At 41.3% G+C, this 12,515-nt stretch overlaps 1 protein-coding gene across 2 annotated transcripts in view; it reads left to right on the top strand.

The window, feature by feature from the left end:
• Positions 1-12,515, top strand: part of thrab (thyroid hormone receptor alpha b) — a 149,122-nt gene that overhangs the window by 59,617 nt on the left and 76,990 nt on the right. The window lies entirely within an intron of this gene.

The raw sequence follows: 12,515 nt of genomic DNA, 5'->3' as shown, positions 1-12,515 counted from the left end.
ACCTGTGCTGCAAGTACATTAAAGGTGTCATTTCCACTGCATATGGGATTGAGATGTACCTCTGATTTACTCAGTGAAAGCCCCTATCATTTTATTTGTGAGCCACTTCGTCATTCATTCATTTCTTGTTGTAGTTCCTTATTCATCTAGTTTGGGTGATTTATATTTGACACCGCTGCCTCACACCTTCATTAATTCGTCTCTTGTCAGATTCTTAATGGTTATTAATGATAAAACTGGTGGTAAGAGATCTGTCTCAGTGGAAATCTGCAAGATTGGGAATTGAAATAACCAAGCGACGGCTGAGGTTATGGAGCACCATATGCCAGCAGAATTTGGCTCTTATTTAAATTAGGTTTTTCTTCTATGACTGCACAAAGCATCTTCAGTAATCAACTTTTTTTTGAATGGTGCCTCCCATAGTCCTCTCCTCACTCTGCACAGCTGGAGCGAATGGGGAAGCGCATAATTGTGGTCTAATCCTGCTCTAAGTCCCTGCAGCATTAGGGAAGCAGCAGAGGCAGATAATGCATGGCAGCGAGCGGAGTGAGACGGAATAACCCCCAGAGTTGTTTGGACAGATGTTTGGTGTGAAAAGCTTTAATGGTAGTGAGCTCATAGTGGACCAAAGGGGACCGCAGTAAGTCACGGGTTCAAGTACTACTTGGAACTGGACTAGTGGTTTCAAGAAGAAGGTCGATATTTAGAGAGCGGGGTTGCTATATGTCAATGTTATCGTCCATTCTGTTGTTTGCTCAGTGAAATACTCTAAGTATATCATTATCCAACAGATGCACTGGACAAAGGTGATACTAAAGTAAAATACTAAAGTGTACTGAAATGTCATTTTTATTGCAGCCAGCTTTGTGTGTTGCTCAGATCTGGCTGTGCGGGGAGGGGTTGTAAAGGAGTCGTTACTATTGTAAATATGTAACTGTGTTATGCGTAGTTATGATGCCGTTGTAAATATGTGACATCCAGGGTGTTAGGGTTTAGGGCGAGACCCTTAACATGATGAGAGGTTAGTGACCCGGATCAACTGGAGTAAATGTTTGCTGTTGGAAACATTTTCAACCCTGGTTTATCAATTATGATGCTGCTGTATGCTACATTAATGTCACAATGAAACACGTTTTTTTTATCATTGATTCAACGCCTTAACAGTTCTAATATATATATATTTTCTACCTAGATTTTCCAGGCAAACCTACATTTCAACATTATATATTTAAGCAATAGCTTACGACAGGCCGTGGTATATGGCCATTATATCACAGTTAAGGGGCGTGGTTCGGCCCGACGCGAAGCATACATATTAGACAGAGAGCGTTGATCCATTATTTGGCTATTTATTTACATTAATGTGTATGTTGCCGTTTATTGTGCACCCACTGAAAAACTGTCCAGCATCAGTAGCATGGCTTACGTGGTTACTTGTATAGGTTGAGGTTGTTCTAGGCTGTTGCTTGGCGTGGCGAGAATATTGCTCCACTTTCTCCGGTCCCCGAGATTCGGCTTCCAGTAGCTCTGGAGAGAGCTTTCGCACCTGTGGCCACTAACGGTCATAATTTCTCTGCTTTGTTTCAAGACCCGCATCAGAAAGCTTTTGAATGGTGGTACCTTTCCAGTTGGTCTCCCTGCTCTTCACGTAGCTCTGCATGTCGTCGTTTAGGTGCTTTTTGTTCTGGAGATAGGCACTGCTCAATCCACTCCTCCATAGTAAGACAAGCAGTTTGCTTTTCAGCCCAACTGTGTACAGTTTTTCTCAGACGCGGAGGGATACTGACTTGTTGTGAAAAGTAATTTACAATTCTACCCGTGGTATACGCTCAGTATGTCACGGCTAAGAACCAATCAGATTGCTTGATTTGGCTTGTCCGTTTTATAATATGGTATTATATAGTACATAATATATCTGAAAAAAGGTTTTAAAGGGTTAAATGTAATTTGGACTAGATTACAAATAAGTACTTGACCAGTTCTGCTCAAATAGCAGATGGTATAAGTGCAACAAAAAAAGATTGAGGCCAAGACAAACCAGCAATTATACTTCGTCAATGTTATAAAAATAGGATACATATATAAACGAAGCGTTTATTTTAATAAATAAGTATTTTCTTTGTCTCTGAGAAGATATGCAAATTTGCACAAAATATCAGATAATGCGGCCTTTGTATACTTAAACATAAAACTAATAAAAAAACTTGAAATGAATTAAATATTTCCCTAATGCGAGTATTAAACTGGGGAATATATATTAGATACATGTTTCATATTCTCCTTGAGTGTCCCTTTTAAGCTATACAATATGTAGCAACTGCAGGGAAAAATGCAACTCTATACATTCTGTCAGGCAAGAGAGCGTCTTCAATGACACCCAGTAAAGTGAGAAGCCTTGGTGATTCATGATGCTTGTAAAAGCTGTGAAACGTGCTCCCTTCCCCACGGCTCCTGCAGCAACCTTCCACGCTGTTCCATCTGAAGCTTTGCTCTCTGAGTGGCCCCCCCCCTGGACAGCATGATCTCTGGTTTGACGAAGGCCAGGATGTGTGTGATTTCTCCACAGAACAAGGAGAGGTTTCGTTAGGCAATCATTGGAAGTAGTGTAACCGGGGTAAGGGGGGGTATTTAAAGGGGGTGAGCTTATCCCCAGGAAGTGGGTCTCTCAGAGCGGGGATGGGGGTTGTGCAGACATGAGGCTCACACTTTTGGGTTCAGGGGTTGATGTGCACGTACAGTATGTGTTTGTGCAGGGGGGTACTGTGCGTATACATGCAGCTGTGTGTCTGTTAGTGCTTTTGTGGGTAGAGGCGATGTGAGGTGTTAGGCAGGGGCACAGGCAGGCGAGGAGGTGGGATCAGTCTCCCAGCACTGGGCTAGAGGCAAGCATTCTTAACACCTCATAAATCTCACCTGGTGCTACAGGACCGCTGCTGACATGGTTGCTGCAGTACACTCACACACATGTGCCTCAAACACACATGTGTGTAATGTGTGTAGCACGCACATTATTTTAGTGGGCGCATGTGTATATATAGTATGTTTAATTGCACACAGGCAGTAAAGCAAGAGCCTAAAAAGTCAGTACTGTCAACAGTAGAGGCGAAATTTGAAAAATAAACTGATGGATAATCTATTACATTTCATCCATCTCCTCTTGTGACATACATAAGAACAAAGACAAATCTTTACAGCGTTGTAGAGGCACTGATTTTAACCTCCTGAATTAATCTGCAGCACAGAAGTGCAAGCAGACTAATCCCTCCTCTGATATGACCTGTTTCACATCACAATACACTGACTGTTGCTGTCACAATTGCAGGTCTCCCTTGAAAAAGAGATCAATGATCTCAATGGGATTTCACCTGGATAAATAAAGGAATTTAATTTAATTGAATGCCAGACATGGCGTAATTGATAATAATTACAGTGACATTTCCCGTTTCTCTAAGTCAGTTCAATACTATAGAAAAACATAATTATATCTCAACATTCACTCCTTTATTACCATTCACATTTGAACACATTATAATGTAATTTAATGAAATCTCATGCTAACAGGACTGTGCTTTCCACCGGCTACTGAGAGCTAACATTTACTAGCTGCCCCTCCTGCATATTTCAACACTAAAATAGGGTGTGTGGGGTCACCTCTGTCTTAAGCCCTACGTTAACTACGGTGCGTCAGCATGTGTACTTCAGTTTTTCAGAATGTTTTCATCAACTTGGTACCAAAGTATTGGTTCTCAGTGTTTCAGTTTGTTTTTGTAACCTTATTGGTCAATCAGGGTCCAAACCCAGTCTTTACTCTTAGTTGTTTTGGTTCTACAACTTTCTGTAAGTACAGCTCCGGGGCTCTGCACAGCAGCAAAACAACATATTTTTTGTTTGTTTGAAAAAAGGGAAATCTGCGTCCTCCCTAGTGGAAAATTACACTTAATCTCTCTTGTGCTCTATTATTTTCTTACCCGTTACGAGGCCGGATGTACTTTCACTGGTATTGAAGACAGAAGACAACAATTACTGGTGTGTGGCATTAGTGCACTTAGTTGTTCTTTCGCCTGTTGTTGAGTGTGTGCACTCAGTGAACTGCTGTATAGGACAGAATCAGTATAGTCTGAACCCATTATATATTCCTTTCTCGTGTACTTTTCTATCCTCTATTGGCAGCTGCACAGGTGGCTTATTACATGTGTACCATACACGCTGTACTGTACATGTACACTCCCCTGACCTCATGTGTTCTTTGTGTCTCTGTGTGTAAAGATTAGAGCCCCAGTGTCTCCTAAAGACGGGGAGGGATTCAAGGGTAAAGTACGACTTGGTCACCTAATGTGCGGTCAGAGGCAGTGCACATTGAAGTGTGAACACTAATGAGCACAGCTTATTAGCAGTTTCAGAAAAGAAAAGAAACTGTCACACCGTGCACCTGTTCTGTATTTTAAATTCAAAAAATGAGTGATGACAGATGTGCACACATGCTCACACACACACACACACACAGACTTGATATTGCTGACCACAGAGCCACGTTCAGTGAAAATGATGACAAGTAAGCTCCGTTCAAGTCTGTAGCATCCTGGGAACAGTCGAGCCTTTTCTTCCAATTAGGCTCCAGCAGCTCACCTCTCACAGAGAAGCTGTTCATTAAAAAAGACTTTCCCACTGTATGTTGCCAATGTTCCTATACATGTTTCCTATGGTTTTAAGGGCTGGACATTTATTTCATTTTGGGCAGACTATTGTCACAGCAGGGATAGTCATCAGGGCTCCCTTTTTGTCCCCGTCACTCACTCACCAGAAGTGTGTCTATCTTTCTTTTCACGTGACTTTATAGAACACATGCAGGCCTGTGAATTATTGGGCTTCAAGGGGCTATAACCTCCCCTTAATAGACGTACACAACTATAAACATTCCTATAATAATTAATAACCAATTTCACTTAATACCCAAGGCATCTTTGACTCTAGTAAAGTCAGTGTTAGCTTGTTAAATCAAAAATATTGGATCGTTATAATTTGTTATAAGTAGTGATCTCAAATAACCCTTAAACATTGTTTTTATTGGTTATACAATGGTGTTTTCAATGATATGAAACAAAGACAAAGCAGCAAGAGCTCTAACCTGTACTTTTTGAATGTCAATCAAATATTTGCGAGTTGATTGATCAACTTATTCAATATTTACCAACTTGTGAGATGTTCTGATTACTCAAGATGCAAAATGGGATTAATAAGAACAATGTTAAATGTGTTTCAATATGGTATAAGTTTGACTTTTTGGTGCCTTTCAAAAATCCTACCAAAAAATGTGTCGGAGTAGAACAATACTACTAATTTACAGTATGTCCACATTAAGGCCGTGGCCTGCAGTGAGAGGTCAAAAAGTAGGCTACACTTCAAGTAAAGATGAATTGGGAACTAAAAACGAACTTGTACACATAATGGCTAAAAAATAAAATATAAGGCCTTGCCAAAATGAAAGATTACACTCTCAGAGGTTGACGGGGGCCCTACTATGAAAATCAACTTCAGCTGAGGCAGGTAGGGGGGCTGTGACACACACACACACACACACACACACACACACACACACACACACACACACACACACACACACACACACACACACACACACACACACACACACACACACACACACACACACACACACACACACACACACACACACACACACACACACACACACACACACTTAGGTACACACACAGGGGCTGTTTGCTATTAGCCTGAAAGTCTTTGCAGGTCTCTGTCCGAGAATGATCAGCTGTACTAACCACCCCCCCGCTGCCACCCTGTCCACATTAACATTGATCAGCAACCCCCCCCCCCTCTGCTCAGGGGCTATTTGCTAGCAGCTCAGGGGGAATGGTTTCCTGGCAAACAGTGTGTGCCCGAGTGTGTTCTGTGTGGCCGGCCTGCAAGCTCACAGTCACTGAAGTGGCAATACTTTTTTTTTCTTACCCTGACAGCCGTTAGTTTAACAAGAAATCGAATACATTAGCACAGAAAGTCCACAGTGCTGACCGCCGCACTCCGCTGCTGCTGATGTTTTTTTGGAGTGAGAGTGGTTATTTGCAGCTGTCATACACAAGTGAGGCCCTATTTTGTGGTGTTTGAAGAGCAGACTCATTCATTTTTCCTGTGGCATTTTGATTTGTATTGGATGTCAGCCCCCCGCCCCCCCAGCCCTACCTCTACTTTCAGATGCTTTTTTGGGTCTTTTCGCCTTCTATTCCCAGACACTAATAAGCTGTTATGCTTTAGCCGCATCGCTCATCCCTCTCATGTCAACATACGGTGTGTATATATATATATTACCAAGCTCAAGGTCTCATTTTTTATGCGATCGCTTGCTGTAATGTACATTGTAGCTGACATGAATGTAAACTATACTCTTGCACCATGAGCAAAACAAAATCTGGACATAAGTGGAACATTATTATTTATTATTTGTTATTCTATGTTTTGTCAACAAATCCAATGAAAGACACTCAATCAAAGCCCATCTGTCAACGCTTTTTTGGCTTTCTCCCCTGTCTTTGGCACTTCGCCTGAGGATTATTGGTTAAAATGATACATAACTTAAAGTGGACCTATCATGCTATATTTGAATAATATAGGTAGGACCATACCTATATAAGGCATATTTATACTTTTTTTTTTTCAAAATACCAAACAGATCATGCATTTTAGCCATGCCTCATTTCGCTCAATTTGAAAATGTTTAGCTTTGTTTTTGCAAGGGCTGATTCTGTGAGAACAGCACCACTTACAGGCCTGGCATATGTACTACAGCGTCTCCAGCGCTTTCGAACGGCAATGGCCGTGGCTGTCTCCTCCTGATTGGTGGAGTTGGCCCAATAGCCGTAGCACCACCGTCCTGACGTCAGGACAGTGTTCAAATCTGGATCAGTTTTTATCAGATCCGTTGCAGCCCCTTTTTTAGAGATTTGGGTATGGAGGAAAATAGAGAGGGTTGTGTTTTCTGACACTTGGTGAGTTCCCTGGAACACCGGGGACACATATTCATGTATAAAAGATGTACAAAAGTGCATTTTGCATGATAGGTCCCCTTTAACTAATATATTTAGTTTTTCCCAAATTCAGATGTGCAAATATTACTCAACAGGAGTTAAAAGTGCTTTTCTTAGGCACTATTTTCAGCCACAGATTAATCCACATTTGGAGCCCATGTTACTATTTTCAGCAGCAGGACGGTGTATGCGAGATAGACTCAAAATAAACTACAGTGTGTGTGTTCACCGTAATAAAGGAACATTTCACCGGTACAACAATGTGGCTCATTGATGTGTTTTTTATAGTTTTTGGACAATGGAGCTCTATGGCTCTAAGGAAGATATATTAGGCACACAATGCTTCAGTGGGATCAATGCATTTTTGGTTTGGATCTTTTACAGGGAGAAAACATAGAATGTAGAAAATGCATTCAAATCTTTGTCACTCATTTGGTTGCATTGTGTATTGCAGTTTCTTGCACCCAGAATCTTCATTGATCATTAATTTGGCCGTTGTTATTGTTTGTTTATCTTTGCTTTTCCAAAACAAATCAAAGGTTAGAGGTTCCGGAAAATCTCTCTCGGAGCGCAATCACATCGCATAATGAACTGGAACAAACAGTCCTCCCTTCCCCTCTCTCTCTCCTGCTGTGGCAGTGTTGACTGTAATGACTCGTCCACATCCTTTCTCCGCTTATCTGTTGGTCGGTCTCATCAGCTGATCTCGTCTGCTTATTAGGAGCACGAGACTTGGAGAGCACCCAAAATAGTGACTGCTCACAGAGCGTGGGTGTGTTTTGAAAGCCGGCTAAATGTGCAAGTGTTTCTAGCATGTGCTTGTGTGTTTCTTTTACAATTTACAATCCCCTAAGACTTCAAGTATGACAGAATGTAAATATTCACAGACTGTATTTTATCCCAAAATGGTATCCGCATCATAAGGAACAAATATTGCGTGTTTAAACATATACATTTTGGGGTAACGGCATAAAGTCATCCTTGTTCCACTGCCAAATCATGCTGTAGTTCTTTGGCCTTCTATTAAACCAGGGGAGGGAGGATATCTTTCAGACGTGTCAACATGTTTTTTTTTTACCTGCATGTACATACAGTAGGGCTGTGCAATTAATCGTATTTTAATCGCAATTACGATTTTGGCCTGCCACAATTACGAAAACAACATAATCGAAAAAAACAATTATTTTGCTTTGCTAGGTTGTGACAGTGCACTGCAACATATTTGATCTAATTAATTTTGGTCTCATTTATTTGTATTTATCATATTTATATATGTTTAGTAGCTTGTGGAAGTGCGCTCCAAAATATTTGTTGATCTTGTTTATTGGTATTTATTATTTTGATATTATTTATTTAAATGTATCATTTATTTTATTTATTTTTGTATTGGTTTTTCAGTTGAATTATACGTTCAGGGTAATCAACAGTTAAAAAGATACTGTTCAAATTATTATTTGTATTTGTTTTAAAGTTCTATATATGGATTTTTTCAAAGTCAATGAATAATCGTATTTAATAATCGTGATATCAATTATTGACCCAAATAATCGTGATTATGATTTTTGCCATAATCGCACAGCCCTAACATACAGTTTTTCACCTTTCCTGGGCCACCGCTGACGATCACTGATCGAGGACCTACAGGGTGGGTCCTTCTCGATCAAAACGTCCACGCATGAACACCGCGGCCTGGCCATTGTCCCATCAGTCAGCTCGTAAATGTCATTAGAAGGACGTGGCAGCTATGGGACAGATGAAGCATGTTGAGAGGACTTTTATCCCGCACAGTGGGATACAGTGCTGGGAGGTACAACTTTACTCCTGGTGTGGCCCAGTTATATAAGTCAGAGCCTGGTTTCTTTAACTAGCAGTTGGGGCCTAATTTGGTTTGCAGGCCTGCGTCTAGTCAGTCCCAACACGGAGTATATTAAAGTGGGAACATGGATTCCGCACCTAGAAGGTAGATGTTGCTTTCCTGTTAAAGTTAAAGACTCCCTGGTTATTGAGTCCCCAGCATGGCAGATATAGAAGCTATGAACACGGTGCCATTAGTAATTATCCCATAACAGTGTTGTGGTGGTGTTTATTTCCAGCAACTTGGTGACGCTGCAAGGTTATTTTTAAATGTCTAAAAGAAAATGACAAGAAAAAACTCATTAAGCTCAATCTTTAAGCTCAAAATGAATCAAGCACTAATGACATATACAACATTTCATTCATTATAGGGCTATTATTTGAAAAATTCTTCAAATCTTTATTTAACATTTGTCAATGTTTTTAATACTAGTGGGTAAATGTTAGTGCTCAGGACATTTTGACCTTTTAACCTCCATCATTTTGCTTTTTGATGCTTTATTATTTGGGATTCCTAATGAAGTTTGCATGTCAAAGGGAAATGCAAAAATAGGACTAAATCAGAAAATAATCTGTATTTGAAAATATCTGTGTTCATATCACAGCTTGCATTTCCCTTGCTTGTCCCTCCAGACTTGTGTTGTTTCCACTATTATACAAATATCGAGTCTGGAAATGCCATTTAAATGGTTTAAGATTCTTGGGAGATTTCTGTTTCTTTATTTCGGTAAAACAGACCAATAAAAAAATTATAGTCTGGAGTGTGATTAGATTGCTGCGGTGGCTGTAGTATCCAGCAGTGTTTTGAGCTTAAAGGCAGCTTTCACAGACTTAACTCTGCACATGCACAGACGCATTCATATAAACCAGATACACTCACACCTAATGATCTGGACTTTTAGAGCCCACCCACAGCATGGGTCTGGTCCACTCTCTATCTGTTTGATCAGTTAATTACCGACATCATGAGCACACACACACGCACGCACGCACACACGCGCACACACACACACACACACACACACACACACACACACACACACACACACACACACACACACACACACACACACACACACACACACACACACACACACACACACACACACACACACACACACAACCCAAGAGAATGCATAAGAGGCTTAATGTCCCTAGGCTTTGGCCCCCCTCTCTCTCTTTTCTCTGCTTCATTGGCCTTCTTCCTCTATTTCTCATCTTTTCTCTTGTTCCTGGCCTCAGCCATACGGCAGCCTTGTGAGTTAATGATATAAAACAAGGACTCCAAATGAAAAAAATGTTGCCCCTGAGACTTTAATTCATTTCAGTCTGCTACATCGGACCGACACTAAGCTGCATAGTGCAACATCAATTATATTTGTTTGAATGGAAAGAAATTGTGCATTCACAAACGCGTAATAATAATGCTGTTACTTAAACATTCCTTATTTAGTTAAGTCCTACAGTATTTTGACTTGATCCTGCTGCACTGCCGCTGCCATCTGAATTTAAACAACTGAATAAACAAATACCAGCTATGTGATATAACTCCATTAGCATTCTAACGCCAAGTGGTCTGTCATTGGGTCAGTCCACCACTTAAGTGTAGACTGAAATATCCCAACAACTATTGCGTGGATCCCCACTGAGTTATTTTTAACTTACGTTTTTGTCATTTAAGTTTTCTCAAACTTATGGCAAACAATACCTGCAAAGTTGGTAGTTTCAAGTATTTTCTGAAATGCAACCCAATTAAACTCCTGTTTAGCAACATGCCCAAGAAAGGAGATGCCTTCAATTCTTGTTCCATCTTATTTGTTGCCCCTTCAGGCAAAGGAGTTGCCAGATTTACTACCCAAGAGTGCAATTGTACTTGTCCTGGCCAACATTTATGTTCCCAACGGGATGTATCTTAATGACTCTGTTTTGCTAATGTTTGCATGCCAACATGTAATAGATTTGACAAGATTATTTTTATTACATTTGAACTACTTCCAAATCTAGTCCTTACCCTCAGCTTTGTCTGTAGTTCTCTCATCTCACCTATCCTGCCTTCCCAACTCTCCATCTTCTTTGAACTACCATCTCTGTTCCTCACCTTCTTCTATCCTCTCTTTTCATTTATCTCCTTATGTTTTCCCGTCACATCTCTCCTCTGCTTTTTTCCCGGCCTCCTCTCCTTCATTTCTCCTCTGCGCGTTGGCAGAAAAGACAAGGCACGTTTCCCCTCTCCGTTAATCACCATAATCAATGATGGCCCTGCCACCGTGTTACCCTCCCTGCTGCACTCCCACCTTTTCTGCTCTCCCTGACTCAGGGGAAATGCATTACCAGCGCTGGAGCTGTTCCAGCTCGGAAAGATTAGGGTCATTTCCTGGCAGCGGGGCCAGGAGTTCTGCTCTGTGCATTATAGCCTTACACTTTAACCTCTATCAAGTGACTCTAGAACGCAAAGACAACAAACAAGCTGAGCCATTAGCAGCTTTTCTGGCAATTGTTGTCATTGCCATTGCATATAACACTTCTACAGAAAACCTGTGCAAAACCTCATGTTTAAGACCATTAAAAAACTTTAATGACTGACTTTCTTTAGCAGGTTCATTTAGTATACATACGGTTCATTCATTTTTCTTGGATTCAACTGCTTTAGGGTCGACCGCAACAAGAGCAGAGCTGGAATTCCCCCTATGTGAGCCTTCTGCGGCTGCAGCCTTGTGTTTACTCATCATATACAACTTTTAACGTTTCCTTGATTTAATTTCAGCTTGTATAAAACACAGTTAAGCAGAACGAGCTGGGCGGCGTCCCCAAACCTCACTGTTTCTAATTTTAGCCGATCACTTCTTTTACTATCTCTTTTACTTTCTGCGTCCACAGGCGTTCCACTGTCACACATCAGTGGCTAAGCGGTGTGTAGATGGAAAGCTCTTTATAGGTGGTCTGTGATGTAGTTTCCCACTAGGGGCTAAGTGTGTGGTTTAAATGGGCGGGCTCTTGAAAAAGCCACAGAAAGTATATTAAATTCTGCAAGTACAGGATTAGAAAAACGCCTTTGACCCGTAGCAGTAAACTTTGAATTTCAATTTCCTGCTCTGTACTGCCTTCATCCTTGCTCCCTGTTTGAATCCGTCCCATCTCTGACACTGTGCTGCATTTAGCACCTCATCCTGTGAAGGATATTAATAAGAGCCTTTCAATGAAAAGGGAAATAAAAACACACAGTTTTGACACAGCCACTCGCTGTTGGCAGCTGTCCTCCGCAGCACAGCCCAGGTCTGACGGTTTGCTAATGTGCTTAACTGTGTGTGCCCGTTTGTGTGTGTATTTCCCTTCATGTTTATGTGGGAATGTTTGTATGTGAGTGTGGGCGGGTGCATATCATAGATGCAAACCTCTATTTGCCAGAAAGTCCAGGAACCAGTGCCAGGGACCTCAGCAAGCACTACGGGGTGGGTGTGTCGGGGGTATGTACCGCTTTTAGCCAATGGGCTTGCGGCTCTGCTCCAGCAGGAAGTTGTGGTTTGGAACACGTGTTGCAGCTGTAACGGGAGAACTGAAGGGATGACTTGCTGGGGAAAAGAGGAAGCCGTTAGTGTGAGAGTG

The sequence above is a fragment of the Trematomus bernacchii genome, unplaced genomic scaffold (assembly GCF_902827165.1).
Source record: "Trematomus bernacchii unplaced genomic scaffold, fTreBer1.1, whole genome shotgun sequence".
Classification (NCBI taxonomy): domain Eukaryota; kingdom Metazoa; phylum Chordata; class Actinopteri; order Perciformes; family Nototheniidae; genus Trematomus; species Trematomus bernacchii.
Note: the sequence above shows the minus strand (reverse complement) of the source record. Positions and strands in the feature narration are given on the sequence as shown.